This window comes from Armigeres subalbatus, chromosome 3 (assembly GCF_024139115.2).
Source record: "Armigeres subalbatus isolate Guangzhou_Male chromosome 3, GZ_Asu_2, whole genome shotgun sequence".
NCBI lineage: Eukaryota > Metazoa > Arthropoda > Insecta > Diptera > Culicidae > Armigeres > Armigeres subalbatus.
Window position 1 is genome coordinate 421,369,548 of NC_085141.1, and position 17,836 is coordinate 421,387,383.

General features: G+C 42.2%; 1 protein-coding gene across 4 annotated transcripts in view; it reads left to right on the forward strand.

The window, feature by feature from the left end:
- The window catches only part of LOC134227344 (cyclic AMP response element-binding protein A), a 299,421-nt gene that overhangs the window by 154,584 nt on the left and 127,001 nt on the right, over positions 1-17,836 (forward strand). Inside the window, exon 1 of one of the 4 annotated variants that reach the window (XM_062708754.1) lies at positions 12,227-12,296. The exons of the other annotated variants lie outside the window; for them this stretch is intronic. The gene's annotated coding sequence lies outside the window, so the exon portion shown is untranslated. Of the gene's footprint in view, positions 1-12,226; positions 12,297-17,836 lie in introns of those variants that run through there. 4 annotated transcript variants of the gene reach the window in all.

Below are 17,836 nucleotides of genomic sequence, written 5' to 3' on the forward strand. Positions count from 1 at the left end.
TGCTTTTCACATTTCTCAGGATGTTTTTTAGAATTCCATCCTTGGGAAATTTCTTCGAATTTCCTTGGGAAATTTCTTCGAATTTCCTTGAGAAATTCCTTCGAATTTCCTTGGGAAATTCCTTCGAATTTCCTTGGGATATTCCTTCGAATTTCCTTGGGAAATTCCTTCGAATTTCCTTGGGAAATTCCTTCGAATTTCCTTGGGAAATTCCTTCGAATTTCCTTGGGAAATTCCTTCAAATTTTCTTGGGAAATTCCTTCGAAATTTTTTGGGAAATTCCTTCGAATTTCCTTGGGAAATTCCTTCGAATTTCCTTGGGAAATTCCTTCGAATTTCCTTGGGAAATTCCTTCGATTTTCCTTGGGAAATTCCTTGGGAAATTTCTTTGAAGTTCCTTATGAAATTCCTTCGAATTTGCTTGGGAAATTCCTTTGAATTTCCTTTGGAAATTCCTTCGAATTTTCTTGTGAAATTCCTTCGAATTTCCTTGGGAAATGCCTTCGAATTTCCTTGGGAATTTCTTTCGAATTTCCTTGGGAAATTCTTTGAATTTGTTAGGGAAATGCTTTCGAATTTCCTCGGAAATTCCTTTGAATTTCCTTGGGAAATTCTTTGAATTTCCTTGGGAAATTCTTTCGAATTTCCTTTGGGAAATTCTTCGAATTTCCTTGGGAAATTTCTTTTGAATTTCCTGGGGAAATTCCTTTGGATTTCTTGGAAGATTCCTTTGAATTTCTGGGAAATTTTTTCGAATTTCCTCGGGAAATTTCATCGAATTTCCTCGGGAAATTTTCTTCTAATTTCCTCGGGATTTTTCTTTGAATTTCCTCGGGAAATTCTTTCGAATTTCCTCGGGAAATTCCTTCGAAATTCCTCCGGAAATTCCTTCGAATTTGTTCGGAAATGCCTTCGAATTTCCTCAGGAAATTCTTCGAATTGCTCGAAATTCCTTCGAATTTCCTGTGAGAATTTCTTCGAATTTCCTCGTGAAAATTTCTTCGAATTTCCTGGGAAAATTCCTTCGAATTTTCTCGGGCTGTTCCTTCGAATTTCCGCGAGAAATTCCTTCGAATTTCTTCGGGAAATTCTTAGAATTTCTTCGAAATTCCTTCGAATTTCCTCGAAATACCTTCGAATTTCCTCGAAATTCCTTCGAATTTCCTCAGGAAATTCCTTCGACTTTCCTCGAGAAAATCTTTCGAATTTCCTCGAGAAAATCTTTCGAATTTCCTCGGGAAATTCCTTCAAATTTCCTCTAGGTATTCCTTCGAATTTCTCGAAATTCCTTCGAATTTCCTCGAAATTCCTTCGAATTCCTCGAAATTCCTTCGAATGATCTCGAAATTCCTTCGAATTTCCTTGAAATTCCTTCGAATTTCCTTGGGAAATTCCTTCGAATTTCCTCGGGAAATTCCTTCGTATATCCTTGGGAAATTCTTCGAATTTCCTTGGAAATTCCTTCGAATTTCCTTGGAAATTACTTCGAATTTACTCAGGAAATTACTTCGAATTTCCTCGGGAAATTACTTCAAATTTCCTCGGGAAATTACTTCGGGAAATTCGTTCGAATTTCCTAGTGAAATTCCTTCGAATTTTCTCGGGAATTTCTTCGAATTTCCTTGGGAAATTGCTTCGAATTTCCTCGGGATATTACTTCGAATTTCCTCGAAATTCTTTCGATTTTTCTCGGGAAATTCCTTCGAATTTCCTCGGCAAATTCCTTCGAATTTCCTCGAAATTCCTTCGAATTTCCTCGAAATTCCTCCGAATTTCCTCGAAATTCCTCCGAATTTCCTCGAAATTCCTCCGAATTTCCTCGAAATTCCTCCGAATTCCTCGAAATTCCTCCGAATTTCCTTGGGAAATTTTTCCGAATTTCCTCGAAATTCCTTCGAATTTCTCGAAATTCCTTCGAATTTCCTCGAAATTCCTTCTAATTTCCTCGAAATTTCTTTGAATTTCCTCGAAATTTCTTCGAATTTCCTCTGAAATTTCTTCGAATTTCCTCGAGATATTCCTTCGAATTTCCTGGGGAAATTCTTCGAATTTCCTCGAAAATTTCTTTGAATCTCCACGGAAATCCCTACAAATTTCCACAGGGAATTCTTCGAATTTTCGCTTGAAATTCCTTCGAATTTCCTCGGAAAATTCCTTCGAATTTCTTCGAGAAATTCCTTCGAATTTCCTGTGAAAATTTCTTCGAATTTCCTGTGAAAATTCCTTCGAATTTCCAGGGAAAATTCCTTCGAATTTCCTCGGGAAATTCCTTCGAATTTCCACGGAAATTCCTTCGAATTCTTCGAAATTCTTTGAATTTCTTCGAAATTCCTTCGAATTTCTTCGAAATAATTTCGAATTTCCTCGAAATTCCTTCGAATTTCCCGAGAAATTCCTTCGAGTTTCCTCGAGAAATTCCTTCTAATTTCCTCGAAATTGCTTCGAATTTCCTCGATATTCCTTCAAACTTCCTCGGGAAATTCCTTCGAATTTCCTCGGGAAATTCCTTCGAATTTCCTCGGGAAATTCCTTCGAATTTCCTCGGGAAATTCCTTCGAATTTCCTCGGGAAATTCCTTCGAATTTCTTCGGGAAATTCCTTCGAATTTCTTCGGGAAATTCCTTCGAATTTCTTCGGGAAATTCCTTCGAATTTCCTCGGGAAATTCCTTCGAATTTCCTCGGGAAATTCCTTCGAATTTCCTCGGGAAATTCCTTCGAATTTCCTCGGGAAATTCCTTCGAATTTCCTCGGGAAATTCCTTCGAATTTCTCGAAATTCCATCGAATTTCCTCGGAAATTCCTTCGAATTTCCTCGGAACTTCCTTCGAATTTCCTCGGGGATTCTTCGAATTTCCTCAGGAAATTCCTTCGAATTTCCTCGAAATTTCTTTGAATTTCCTCTGGAAATTTCTTTGAGTTTCTCTGGAAATTCCTTCGAATTTCCTCAGGAAATTCTTCGAATTTCCTCGGGAAATTCCTTCGAATTTTCTCGGGGATTCCTTCAAATTTTCTCGGGGATTCTTCGAATTTCCACGGAAATTCCTTCGAATTTCCTCGAAATTTCTTCGAATTTCCTCGAAATTCCTTCGAATTTCATCGGAAATTTCATCGAATTTCCTCGAAATTCCTTCGAATTCCTCGAAATTCTTTCGACTTTCATCGGGACATTCTTTCGAATTTCCCCGGGAAATTCCTTCGAATTTCTTTGGGAAATTCCTTCGAATTTCTTCGGAAAATTCCTTTAATTTTCTTCAGGAAATTCCTTCCAATTTCCTCGGGGAATTCCTTCGAATTACCTCGGAAATTCCTTCGAATTTCCTCGAAATTTTTTGAATTTCCTCGAAATTCCTTTGAATATCCTCGAAAATTCCTTTGAATTTGTTAGGAAATTCCTTCGAATTTCCTCGAAATTCCTTTGAATTTCCTCGAAATTCCTTTGAATTTCCTCGAAATTCCTTCCAATTTCCTCGGGGAATTCCTTCGAATTTACTTCGAATTTCTTTTGAATTTCCTGGGAAATTCCTTTGAATTTCCCGGAAGATTCCTTTGAATTTCTAAGGAAATTATTTCGAATTTCTTCGAAATTCCTTTGAATTTCTTAGGAAATTCCTTCGAATTTCCTCGGGAAATCCCTTTGAATTTCCTCGGGGAATTCCTTCGAATTTCCTCGGGGAATTCCTTCGAATTTCCTCGGGAAATTCCTTCGAATTTGCTCGGGAAATTCCTTAGAATTTGCTCGGGAAATTCCTTCGAATTTCCTGTGAAAATTCCTTCGAATTTCCCAGAAAATTTCTTCGAATTTCCTGTGAAAATTCCTTCGAATTTTCTCGAAATTCTTCGAATTTCCACGGAAATTCCTTCGAATTTCTTCGGGAAATTCCTTAGAATTTCTTCGAAATTCCTTCGAATTTCCTCGAAATACCTTCGAATTTCCTCGAAATCGGCAAATGCTGGGTAAAGCGTACCATTGGTACTTCGCGTACCTGAAGGAATAAAATAGACCCCATCTCGCGGTCCTTAGCCTCTTACCCAGCAACTCCTATCCCTACCTCCCGCGGTGCTGGCCGGATACGAGCAACCTTAGGGAAGATCGGGTAACCAACCCCGGTGGAACTATGGTCGTATGCTGACAGGGAAGGGGGTTTGCTCCTTCCGGAGGTGCAAATCTTATTGAGCGTCTGTTCTCCATGTCAGGATCGGCTCACAACAGCGTCTGTTCTCCATGTTAGGGGCGGCTGATCATCGTCCGAGTGCCAGCGAGGGACTCTAAAGTGAAACTGTGCACCATGGTCCACCGGAAATAAGGAGGAATGGTCCTCCGGAAATTTAGGGGGTTTGGTGTCAGGCCCTGCAAGCCAGCCTTTAAAAAATCTTAAGCAACGAACAATCAACAAGAGAGTACGGACCGGAACCATCGGCGAAGACCACTGCGACGAAAAGGGACTAGCGATTGGAAACTCGGTTCGTGGAACTGCAAATCTCTCAACTTCATCGGGAGCACACGCATACTCGCCGATGTGCTCAAGGACCGTGGATTCGGCATCGTAGCGCTGCAGGAGGTTTGTTGGAATGGTGCGAACGTTTAGTGGTAATCATTCCGTCTACCAGAGCTGCGGCAACACACACGAGCTGGGAACAGCTTTCATAGTGATGGGCGATATGCAAAGGCGCGTGATCGGGTGGTGGCCGATCAATGAAAGAATGTGCAAGTTGAGGATCAAAGGCCGGTTCTTCAACTTCAGCATAATCAACGTCCATAGCCCACACCTGGAAGCACTGATGATGATAAGGACGCATTCTACGCGCAGCTGGAACGTGAGTACGACAGCTGCCCAAGCCACGACGTCAAAATCATCATAGGAGACTTGAACGCTCAGGGTTGGTCAAGAGGAGGAGTTTAGACCGACTATTGGAAAGTTCAGCGCTCACCGGCTGACGAACGAAAACGGCCTACGACTAATTGATTTCGCCGCCTCCAAGAATATGGCCATTCGCAGCACCTACTTCCAACACAGCCTCCCGTATCGGTACACCTGGAGATCACCACTGCAGACAGAATCACAAATCGACCACGTTCTGATTGATGGACGGCACTTCTCCGACATTATCGACGTCAGGACATATCGTGGCGCTAACATCGACTCTGACCACTATCTGGTAATGGTTAAACTGCGCCCAAAACTATCCGTCATCAACAATGTTCGGTACCGACGACCGCCGCGGTACGACCTAGAGCGACTGAAGCAACCTGATGTCGCCACTGCATACGCGCAGCATCTCGAGGCAGCGTTGCCGGAAGAGGGTGAGCTCGATGAGCCCCTTTTGAGGACTGCTGGAATACAGTCAGCAGCCATCAACGACGCAGCGGAGAACAACGTCGGGTATATGGGTCGAAGTCGACGGAACGATTGGTTCTGACGAAGAGTGCAGACAGATTCTGGAGGAGAAGGACGCAGCGCGGGCGGTCGCGCTGCAGCAAGGTACCCGGCAGAACGTGGAACGTTATAGACGGAAGCGGAGACAGCAGACCCGCCTTTTTCAGGAGAAGAAACGCCGCCTGGAAGAAGCGGAGTGCGAGGAGATGGAACAGCTGTGCTGTTCTCAAGATACACGCAAGTTCTATCAGAAGCTCAACGCATCCCGCAAAGGCTTCTGTGCCGCGAGCCGAAATGTGCCGGGATAAGGATGGGAGTATATTGACGGACGAACGTGTGGTGATCGAAAGGTGGAAGCAGCACTACGAGGAACATCTGAATGGCGCTGAGAGTACAGGCAGTGAAAGTCAAGGCAGCGGAGGAGATGACTACGTCAGTTCGGCGGACGATGGAAGCCAACCAGCCCCCACCTTGAGGGAAGTTAAGGATGCCATTCAACAGCTAAAGACCAATAAAGCAGCTGGTAAGGATGGTATCGGAGCTGAGCTCATCAAGATGGGCCCGGAAAAGCTGGCCACTTGCCTGCACAAACTGATAGTCAGAATCTGGGAAACCGAACAGCTACCGGAGGAGTGGAAGGAAGAGGTTATATGCCCCATCTACAAGAAAGGCGACAAACTGGAGTGTGAGAACTTTCGAGCGATCACCATCCTTAATGCCGCCTTCAAAGTGATATCCCAGATCATCTTCCGTCGTCTGTCACCATTAGTGAACGAGTTCGTGGAAGTTATCAAGCCGGCTTCGTTGACGGCCGCTCGACAACGGACCAGATCTTTGCTGTACGGCAAATCCTTCAAAAATGCCGTGAATACCAGGTCCCAACGCACCATCTGTTCGTTGATTTCAAGGCGGCATACGACAGTATAGACCGCGTAGAGCTATGGAAAATTATGGACGAGAACAGCTTTTCTGCGAAGCTTACCAGACTGATCAAAGCAACGATGCATGGTGTGCAAAACTGCGTGAAGATTTCGGGCGAACACTCCAGTTCGTCTGAATCGCTCCGGGGACTAAGACAAGGTGATGGACTTTCGTGCCTGTTGTTCAACATTACGCTAGAAGGTGTCATGCGGAGAGCCGGGTGTAACAGCCGGGGTACGATTTTCAATAGATCCAGTCAATTTATTTGCTTCTGCGGATGACATGGACATTGTCGGCCGAACATTTGCAAAGGTGGCAGAACTGTACACCCGCCTGAAACGTGAAGCAACAAAAGTTGGACTGGTGGTGAATGCGTCAAAGACAAAGTACATGCTTGTGGGCGGAACCGAGCGCGACAGGGCCCGCCTGGGAAGCAGTGTTACGATAGACGGGGATACCTTCGAGGTGGTCGAGGAATTCGTCTACCTCGGATCCTTGCTAACGGCTGACAACAACGTTAGCCGTGAAATACGAAGGCGCATCATCAGTGGAAGTCGGGCCTACTACGGGCTCCAGAAGAAACTGCGGTCGAAAAAGATTCGCCACCGCACCAAATGTGTCATGTACAAGACGCTTATAAGACCGGTTGTCCTCTACGGACATGAAACATGGACAATGCTCGAGGAGGACTTGCAAGCACTCGGAGTATTCGAGAGACGGGTGCTTAGGACCATCTTTGGCGGTGTGCAAGAAGACGGTGTGTGGCGGCGAAGAATGAATCATGAGCTCGCCCAACTCTACGGCGAACCCAGTATCCAGAAGGTAGCTAAAGCCGGAAGGGTACGATGGGCAGGACATGTTGCAAGAATGCCGGACAGCAACCCTGCAAAGATGGTGTTCGCTTCCGATCCGGCAGGTACGAGACGGCGTGGAGCGCAGCGAGCGAGATGGGCAGACCAGGTGCAGAACGACTTGGCGAGCGTGGGGCGTATCCGAGGATGGAGAGATGCAGCCTCGAACCGTGTATTGTGGCGTCAAATTGTTGATTCAGTGTTATCTGTTTAGATGTTAACTAAATAAATGAATGAATTCTCGGGAAATTGCTTCGAATTTCCCCGGGAAATTCCTTCGAATTTCCTCGAGAAATTCTTTCGAATTTTCTCGGGAAATTGCCCCGAGTTTCCGCCGGAAGTTCCCCCGAATTTCCTCGGGAAATTTCCCCGAATTTCCTTGAGAAATTCCCTCGAATTTCCTCGGGGAATTCCTTCGAATGATCTCGGAAATTCCCTCGAATTTCCTTGGAAATTCCTTCGAATTTCCTTGGGAAATTCCTTCGAATTTCCTTGGGAAATTCCTTCGAATTTCCTTGGGAAATTCCTTCGAATTTCCTTGGGAAATTCCTTCGAATTTCCTTGGGAAATTCCTTTGAAAATTCCTTCGAATTTCTCAGGAAATTCCTTCGAATTTCCTCGAAATTCCTTCGAAATTCCTCGAAATTCCTTCGAATTTTCTCGAGAAATTCCTTTGAATGTTCTCGAGAAATTTCTTCGATTTTTTTGAGAAATTTCTTTCGAACTTCCTCAGGAAATTCCTTTGAATTTTCTTGGGAAATTCCTTCAAACTTCTTCGGGAAATTCCATCAAATTTCCTCGAAATTCTCCGAATTTCCTCGAAATTCCTCCGAATTCCTCGAAATTCTCCGAATTTCCTCGAAATTCTCCGAATTTCTCGAAATTCCTCCGAATTTCCTCGAAATTCCTCCGAATTTCTCGAAATTCCTCCGAATTTCCTTGGGAAATTTTTCCGAATTTCCTCGAAATTCCTTCGAATTTCCTCGAAATTCTTCGAATTTCCTCGAAATTCTTCGAATTTCTCGAAATTCCTTCGAATTTCCTCGAAATTTCTTTGAATTTCCTCGGAAATTTCTTCGAATTTCCTCTGAAATTTCTTCGAATCTCCTCGGGAAATTCCTCCGAATTCCCTAGGGAAATTCTTTCGAATTTCCTCGGAAAATTTCTTTGAATCTCCACGGAAATCCTACGAATTTCCACAGGAATTCTTTCGAATTTCGCTTGAAATTCCTTCGAATTTCCTCGAAAATTCCTTCGAATTTCTTCGAGAAATTCCCCCGATTTTCCTCTGGAAATTCCTTTAATTCTCTCGCAAATTCCTTCGAATTTCCTCGAAATTCCTTCTAATTCTCTCGAAAATTCCTCCGAATTTCCTTGGGAAAATTCCTCCGAATTTCCTTGGGAAAATTCCTCCGAATCTCCTCTGAAATTCCTCCGAATTTCTTCTGAAATTCCTTCGAATTTCCTCTGAAATTTCTCCGAATTTCCTCTGAAATTCCTCCGAATTTCCTCTGAAATTCCTTCGAATTTCCTCGGGAAATTCTTCCGAACTTCTTTTGATAAAATTTCCACGAAAAAAATTCTTCCGAACTTCTTTTGATAAAATTTCCACGAAAAAAAAAGAAATTTCTTTCATCTTGTTCATCGGTCTTAGAAGTGACAAATAATCAAATATGTTCATTTATTTCAAACCATAATTGTTTTCAAAGGAATAAATTTTATTCAATATTGCCTTCAATATTTTCTATATTGGTCTGAACTTACCATGCAAAGTCGAATTTTTATCATTAGGAGCGATAAAAGAAAAAAAAAAACATTAACCCAGACCATGGATAAACCGCAAGGAATGCGCTACTGTACTCGTAGTCTGACAAAACCGCAGATCTCCGGTTTGTCCAGACGCGAGGGGTCCCACAATACATCGAGCCCAGTACCACCATTTGGCGTACTGCGGCTGCTGCGGCACATGCTGCACCCGGTGCCGATCCAACGGACGGGAACTGACGCTCTGGAGTTCTCGGGAAGCGAGTTCCGCCGCAAGAAGGAATGGGGAAGCAAAGGGACAGAAATAGCATACTTGAGGTTGCAAGAAGCATGATTTAAAGTGAACAACGCAAGCGGTAGCGTAGAATACCTTTTGCTATTAGCTCTGTAGCGCGATCGTGGCGGGGAAACAGGAAGGCAGCACGAGGTCTGAAATGGTTGTGTTTACCTTTAAAAGAAGTTATATACAGTCCCATCGACCGAACGAGCATGTGTTCCCCGTATGATGGGAGTACACTTGACTACGGTCGGCGGTGTGTGCAGAACGGCATATCGGTAGCTGGAGTACCGCACCTCCCGGTCCATAATGCCCACAAGGCGGCCACGCTTACCGACTGGCTAGTCGAAGGAGCACATATGGGAAATTAATTTTATGTAGAACAATTTGTGCACCGACCGTCTGTGTTCGGTTCCCAGTGAGTGAGTTTCGTTCCCATTTCAGTTGCTTTCGGGAGGGGTGGTGAGCGCAGGTGAGGTACGGAGACAAAATCAAACAACCCGTAGAGCGATTGATTGCTATTAGTCTTCGGGGGCTTGAAGTCGAGCAGTGCAAAAGAAGTTCAAAGGCCCCCTTAACCCTAACTATCGATAGGAGGAAGGAAGTAGCGTATCTCCACCAAGAATTTAACCTTAGATGGTGCACTGTGGGAATAAATCAAACGTTAAAGGGAATAATCAAGGAATAAGAAATGTGATTAAATTTCTTAAACTTCTGTAAACGATACTTCCATACGGATAATTTGGTTATAGTTTTTTCATCATTGTGCGCCGTTTCCTCCAGATTCAAGATGTGGGGAACCGATTCCAGAGATTAGGTGAGGCGCGCGCAGCGGAAAAGACGAGCGAGAGGAGGCGTGGTTCGTGACATAGTTTGCTTTCCGCCCGCAGCTCACGAACTTGGTTGCGGGCGATGCTCATTAAAAATTAGATTGAAACTGCAACAAGTTGGTGCACACTCCTGTGCTAGGGCCGTAGTTGGGGAAGTTTGGTTTTAATCGGCACTGTTGTTACGTATATTCTCTAATATGTATTCATGGGCGTGCACAAATTGTGATTGTTCAGTTGCTACACGTTGAAGTGCTTTCTATTTTAAGCTTTCGATACCAACAGCACTATAATGTTTTTTACGACTTTTATAACTTGTAAAGCAGCTCTATTGAGGTTTTGATTGATTCCTACACTGTTCGACTGTTAATCTTCTTCATCGTTTTAATTTGAAGCTTCAATCATTGTTTCTGCCTTAGATGCCTGTGATGTTTTGGCTAATCGTACTTGATCTGACTGCGTGTGGTCAAAGCTTTAAATACCAAAACATAGGGATGAGTGAGATTTGGTGCATCATGGTGGGCCTAGCTATATTGTGGGAATGAGAACTATAAATCCCTTCCTTGGGTACGTCTATGAACGCGTTGGATAGTGCCTCTCCAGCCAGCAGAGGTCTAATTGTGAAGCGCGCGATGGCAGTAGTGGCCGGCAGTAGGTCGGTATGATTAATTGTGGCGGACCAGTCCGGCGGCGGTCTTGTCTCGAAAGATCACAGAAGCATGAAAAATGTTCAATTATCATATCGACAAAGGGCCACAAATTGTAGGGAAGCTGGGGGCACTGCAAAAGATAGGTATCGAGCATAAGGGTAGGTGTACTGCGGCAAAACGAAAAATTGGTACGCGAAAGGTCCAAATTAAAATTTCACGATTACGCTGCCCCTTTCGCTTCGTCGGGCGGCTCCGGGGGTCGAAATCCGTGCCGGTGAAAACGAAATCCCAAAAGGACGACAAGCGTTCGCTGCGAAAATTGCTCCGATGGTTTCGGCAATAAAAATATCCATTTTTTCTGCGGGTTTCGATGCGACGGCTTGTTGGTCGGTCACAGTGATAAATTGTTTCGGATCAAGATTGGGGAGCGGAGCAATTGGACTCTGGCTACCAGGGGACGGACCGGAGGATTGGAATTAATTCATCTTGACCGGATTGCGCTGTGGGAAAATCGGTGAGTCGCGATTGTGGTGATTCAGAGCCATGAAAAAAAGCAAACATGAGTGAGACGTCAGATTTGGCAGTTTTACATAAGTCAGACGATAATGATACGCTTTATAGTTAAGCTGTGGTGAATGATTGAAAGTTTGGCTGTTTAAGCGATGCGACTGGAGGTTTGGTATTAAGTTTTGACATTTAGACAAATGATCGGTATCGATCTGCAAGATGTAAATAGTATGGAAACATTTTTCTTTTCAATAAATTCCAAATTATCGAAGTAAATGTGATAACAAAGGTTTTATATGAAATTGATTGAGAATATTCATTAGTAAATCAATGGAGTTGTTTATGTGGTGTTTTTTGAGCTGAAAGTAATGCAGTTTGATCTGAAAATTTGAAAAATAGCCTCTAGGAACCAATTGGAATCACTTCGATGGCAGGACATCTAATAAAGAGCAGTTTACCATATTTCCATATTTTCTTCTATCATCTGTTTAATCTCATCTCACGATAAGTTGCTCATACCATCGTTGCTTTCAACAAACATCACTTTCAGAGGTACAAGATATTTCTCTTTCTACAAAAAATGCCGCTTTAATGATTAAACATGTGAATTAACGACGCCCAAGCCAAAACCAAAACACCAAACACTTTCCTCTCTAAATGTCAAGCCTCAGCCCTTAGCAACACTCAATCCGAAACTTAAACGACTTTGGTCATGCCATGCGGGTGCTCCCCCGTTGTGGGACGTTAAACTGTTGAATGAATGCTGACTGCTGAATGCGTAAGTACGCGACACCATTGAGGTTGAGAGCAGAGGCGGCGATGACACGTGCTCTCTGCGGGTACAGAATCATCGCTTGACTGAGTGGTGATGGCGACTAGTGATGATGATTATTACAACAGTTCAACTGCCCAATTTGCGCCCTTTTCGGTTTTATTACAGTCAAATGAACTAACAAAACATTTGTATAATTGACACCCGGCACACAGTTCTCAACGTGTTTATCTTTTTTCTCATTTTCAGGTAAGTGATCCATATTCCAAGCACTGGTGAAAAGTTGTATCGAGGAATAACTTTATGCAGTGAAAGTGAGTTGATCACAGAAGAGAAAGGATTTATCAAGTAGTAAGTAGTCGGTTTGTTTGACGTCATTACGCTTTGTAAAATGGTTTTGATGTTCCTCTCCTCACGAAGTAGATTCTGTCGATAAAACATCAGTGGGCAAAAGAAAATTATTTTTAGACTTGTTTAGTGGAATGTCCTCACCCCTCATATGACTACTACCACTGGATTTTCAACGAATACATTGGTTACATCCGCCAATTTATCTACTCGTGATATTTATTATGAATTTTGATGCTCAAGATGATCAGATCAATATGAATATATTTCCTTGTTACGGTTATTAGATGAATATCACAAGATAACAGCAGTTTAATATTTCTTAAAGAGGTCCGTTAAATCCTCAACACCTCATTGCCCATTTGAAATTGAAACTTTCACTCGAACGAAATTTAACATTCCCTCAAACGACTATTCGATCAATCGTTCAAAAAAATATTTTTTTGATCAAAAGCGTGTTTGACGAACCGTTCCTGCATCCCGGGATTGCTCCAGTCGACATTAATTTTCGATCACTAAGTGCTTTGAAAATAGGTCGCATGTGCAAAAGAGACTTTGCTTCCTTTTTCTTTCGATTATTACAACATTATATAACATAAGAAAATTATTTTGAGCTTTTTAGTGGAATATCTTCACCTGTCATAAGACGAGTTTGTACAATCCCATTGAATTCCACCACTTATTTGTATCTTGACAGATACGTATTTCGACCTCAACAGTAAGGCCGTCTTCAGTGTCTCGTAGTTGACTCGACTTAAGACTCGACTTAAGTCGAGTCAACTACGAGACACTGAAGACGGCCTTACTGTTGAGGTCGAAATACGTATCTGTCAAGATACAATTAAGTGGTGGAATTCAATGGGATTGCACAAACTCGTCTTATGACAAGTGATTATATTAAAGTTTACTTCGGATTTCTTGGTAGATATTTAAAGACAATAGATTTGACTAGCGTGCTGAAGTAAAAAGGTAGCAAAAAATTCATAACTAGCCTATCTATTGACGAAAAAGAGCTCGAACAAAGAGAGCCTCTCTTTTGCACATACGACCTATTCTCAAAGCATTTTAGACTTGTGCATTTCATTCAACGCTTAACTAGCCTCAATAACTAGGACTCCTAGTCTAGGGGGAGTATTCCTCTCCATCTATCCGTTTTATTTCGCACTATTTGGTAAAAAAAATCGAATCTATATTTACCAAATACATTTATAATAGTGTTCGATAATGATCTGAATTCGCTACCAATGACAAATTGGGGGGCTCCTTAGCTTAGCTTGATTGACTGTACACATCGTAGTTGCTAGTCGTGATTGGCCGAGAAACAACAAATTTGCACAGCTCACCAAATGAATAGCTTTCCTGGGATTAGAAAACCATTCTCACTGTACATGATTTGGAGTTTCAATAATTCAAGACCAATAACGATGCCGGCCACGTCCTCACAGTCAATTTAGGATTAGGGGAGGAAAATTAGTTCAACACTCATTGCTACAAGAGACCGAGGAATCCTCTGCATCTCCGTGAGTGCCACGGGAAAGGGATATTTGGTTAGATGAAAAGGTAATCTATAGGAAGTCGCCTTGGTAAGCGACTATTTGTTTATTTATTCCGAACGTGCGCGATCGTTCTGCTGTTCGTAACATGAAAAAACGCGCACTGATTAACTTTATTACTGACCGCACTATGCAGAACACAATATTTCGCTGGTTTTTATCTCGACCGCACAGAGCAACCAAATCGAACCGCGCGAACTGTCTGCTTACTGAGCAGAAACACGACAAAACAGACACTCGACAAATTGAGGAGCTCCTCATAACAATATTTCGATGGTTTCTTGTTCATGTAAATCCATGAATTTCGCAAATTCGAAATAATCACAAAAAATTAAGAAATTTTTTGAGTTAAACATTTGAAACGTCGTTTCTTACAGATTGAAATCTTCGAATTATATCATGAAAAAGTTTCCCAATCAATTGTCATTATCGAGCGTCTGTGAGTCATAAACGACTGAATATTTGGGCTTATTCTGCACTGACTCGATAATTGTCGATTTCCACACGTCCCACATGAGATGACCGTGTAATTTAAATGGGAGGAATCGACAATTCTCACTTCATTCGAAACGCGGCATCTCATACGAGACGCAGAATATGTACGTACAATTGTCTTTTAAAGTTGTTGCAACCAAATCGGCAAGAATCAAGCTACAAAAGTTACTGTGCGAAATGCAAACGAACTGAAATTGATGGAAGCGCTTTGATGTGAAACTTGGAGAATATTTTGTTGGCAAATCTGATGCTCTTTTTTCACGAATCCAAGTAAAAGGTGATGTGCTTAGAAAAATCCTCCAATAGGAGATGTCTCGCTGATTTCAAGTAAAAGGTAGATGCATTTTTGAGGGAGTTCCGAAGAAACTGCCTATTTTTTTTGCATTTGTTGGTAGCTGTAGAATCTTCGGTAGGCTACCTTACCAGGGTTGTGCTACCAACATCGTGTTGAAGGGGCTGCCTTCTCGATATTGAAATGATGAAATGATGTGCACAGTTTAGTTTGGAGTCCCTCGCTGGCACTCGGATGATGATCAGCCGCCCCTAACATTGGGAACAGACGCTCGATCAGATTTGCAGTTCCCACTGGGATTCGTTACCCGATCTTCCCTAAGGTTGCTCGTATCCTGGCCAGCACCACGAGGAGGTATGGATAGGTGTTGCTGGGTAAGAGGCTAAGGACCGCGAAATGGGGTTTATTTGATTCCTTTAGGTACACGAAGTACCAATGGTACACTTTACCCAGCATTTGACGGTACAACTGGTAATGAAATATCGAAAGACCTCTTGGGAATGTCTCGTAGATTTTATACAAATGTTGCAGAAATAATTTCATAAAAGTTTGAAAAATCTTACGATCGTTTGAAAGCATTTTTAAAGTATTTTTAGTAAACACACGGAACACGCTAAATCTGGGGAAGGGCCGAATTCCATTTGGCTAAATTGGAAGTTCGGCCGTCACAATTCTTGGGCCGAAAACGGTTTGGCGAAAAGGGTCATTCACGTCAGTGAGACGTTTAACTTCTAACTCCTCATTTCTCACTTCTCACTGTGAAAAGTGAGTAGTGAGACGTCTCACTATCCACTTCGCACTACTCACTTTTTACAGTGAGATATGAGGAGTGAGAAGTGAGACGTCTCTCTTCTTACTATTAATTTCTCACTTTCTTACTGAATGAATTTTTTGCCTTATTTTAATGTCCTATTCGACCAAATTACCCTTTCGGCCTAATGGCCTTTTCGGCCAAACGACCATTTCGGTCAAACGACCCTTTTGGCCTAATAACCCTTACGGCCAAATGCCGTTTCGGCCTAATGGCCATTTCGGCCAAATGACCTTTTCGGCCAATCGACCCTTTCGGCCAAATGACCCTTTCGGCCTAATGGTCTGTTCGGCCCAAAAGGTATATTCGGTCAAACAACTTTCCGCCTGGTGGTGTTCGGCCAAATGGCTTTCGGCCAAACGACCCTTCCCCCTTCCTTGACTGTTCATCTAAGGTCACCTGTTCATCTAAATGACAAATGGCCGTTTCTGCCAAATGACCATTTCGGCCAAACGGCATTCTCGGCCAAATGACCAGTTTGTTCGAACGACATTTTCGACCGTTTGTTCATAACGGCCAAATAATTATCAGCTAGATACCATTTCGGTCGAATGGTTTATTCGGCCAAATGGCATATTCCGTCAAACTACATTAGGTCTAATAAACTTTGGCCAAACGACCCTTTTCTCCTCTTTCCCAGTATCATAATAGTAAAGTTATGTAAGAGTAAATATTGAAGGAGAACGATGACAATCTTGCTATGGGGAGAGAAGTACAAAAATCCTTCGTCATCATTATAGTAATTAAAACATGATTTTAGGTTGTTCGGTCCAATTTATTTATTTTTTCACATTAATCGTCAATAACAAAAAAGAAACGAAAGTATTTACATTTTCCAAATGTTTCTCCGTAGATTAACGCTGTTGACAACACAGATGCAAAGCAACACAAATGATGTTCGCGGAAGACTCGTATGCCACGGTTGCACTCCACTCTTCATCAGACCAGTTATTATTACCCAGAGAACCGATAGATAATATTTGGGACTAATACCATTCTCAATATGGGTCCGCGACGTTAGGCATAATGTCTCTTAGGCATAATGGACGTTTGGTATAATTCTACCTTCTGTATGTTATGCGCTGTTCTTTTTGTCATTTTATGCCTAACGTCCATTATGCCTAATATACAGGGTGTTCAATAAGTTCGAATACACTTTAAAAAATGTTTAAAATTTCGATTAAATTATTTCTTTTCCCAGTTGAATTTCATTGGAAGTATTGTTTATAAGGAACGTTTATAACATTTCTTTTGGAATGATCTCTATTTTGTACTTTTCCACGAGCTTTAAACGTTTCTAAATCGTAAGCGGTACGCACGATCTGCATGGGCATTTCGTTCCAGATTTTGAGAATTACGTCTTGAACTGGACCAAGTTACTGACCTTGTATACGTACAACTTTAACATAATAAAGCACCAAACAAAAAGTTTCAGAGGGATCAAATCCGGGAAGCTGGGAGGTCGCAATGTTTTGTCCAAAAAGTCGATGAAATTGTCCCCATATTAGGCTAAAATCGCAATTTCCGTCTATAAAGGGTTATTGGAACACGTAGGGCTCATCTCCGTCTTAGCCCCGGGCCACCATCAATCGTCCCCAAAACTTCAGTTTTGTAATACGCCGCAATGATTTTGACATTCAAAACCCAGATTAATCCACCTAGCGGTGATGGTGCCTTTCTCGCGCAAAAATGTAATAAATGTAGTCTTTACGCTTACACCTCGATGATGTACAAGAAAGGCAAAACAGTTACACCGTCTAATGTTATGATAGAAAATTTACACTAGTAGACGACAGATGGCGCTGCCAAAAGTTTCTTGAATTTCCTATGTTCGAATTTTGACTTTCGGACAATTTCATAGTACTATGAAACTGAACGAAGAGCATGCTTACGCCTAAATGCGCGCAACACGAGCATCTTTATAGTACGATGAAACTCGTAATGGGAGCAAGCCACGGATAAACACGGAGCAAGGAAACGGATAAAAAATATTCATAGATGCAAGGCATTTTTCATAACACATTATTGTTCTATGTGATTATGTCTCATCACTATTTTAATATTATCTATTTTTACAATTCGCAATTATTATGAAATTCAATAGTGATCAACAGCGTTTTAGTCTCTGCCGGATGCAACTTGTTGCAAGAAAATCGGTTAAGAGCTGCTATGTGAAAATTTGGCTAATGTTTTTTATGGCCCTTTGTGCACACACACACACACACACACACACACACACCCACGCACACACGCTCAGACAGACAATTGTTGAGCTCGGCGAGCTGAGTCGAATGGAATATCACACTATGGGTCTCCGGGACTTCTATCAGAAGTACGAATTTGAGTGAAATGATAGCCTTTCGGTACAACTTAGTTGTACGAGAAAGGCAAA